This window comes from Triticum dicoccoides, chromosome 2B, assembly GCF_002162155.2.
Source record: "Triticum dicoccoides isolate Atlit2015 ecotype Zavitan chromosome 2B, WEW_v2.0, whole genome shotgun sequence".
NCBI classification, from domain to species: Eukaryota; Viridiplantae; Streptophyta; class Magnoliopsida; order Poales; family Poaceae; genus Triticum; species Triticum dicoccoides.
Genome location: NC_041383.1, coordinates 799,618,700 through 799,619,348, shown reverse-complemented (window position 1 = coordinate 799,619,348; position 649 = coordinate 799,618,700).

The window sequence follows — 649 nt, the reverse complement described above, 5'->3', positions numbered from 1 at the left end:
CCGGCGATCCAATGTTGTTGTTGTTGTTGTTGTTGTTGTTGTTGTTGTTGTTGTTGTTGTTGTGTGCCATCGCCGGTCTGGGTGTAGGACTGCTGCTGCTGGTAGTTGCCGGGCTGGGTGGGATCCGAGTCTTCCACATGCCCGTCCTCATAGCCCCCCTCCTCCTCCCTCGCCTCTGTCGTGGATGATATTGAGCATCTCCCTGTCCGCATCGTACGCCGGCTCCCCCGCTCTCGGCATTGCAGCAAACAACGCGGGGGCACTCATCTGCTCTCCGCCCGTCGTCCTCGCTCGGACGAGCGACGTCGTAGAATCCTCGGAGAAGAGTGGCGCTGTGTTAACATCGACGATGTAAGGAACCGTACCGGCGGGGTTTTGCGAGTTGCTTGGCGGTGTAGTAGTATGGACGCTTGTAAGGCTCCGGCCACATTGCCCTTTGTACCGTGGGGGCGCCCGTCTGGTGGCGTCCACCACGGCCTCACCGACCGCCCCGTCCGACACGCCCACCAGGCCCACCGGCGCCCAGACCCTTCGTCATCTCCTCCTCCTTTGCGGCCTTCGCTTTGACGCGACGATTTTGCCGCGTCTCCGAGCTGATCTTCCGAGCGAGCGTGATGCTCGGATCCTCCGACACCTCCGCCGACTCCAT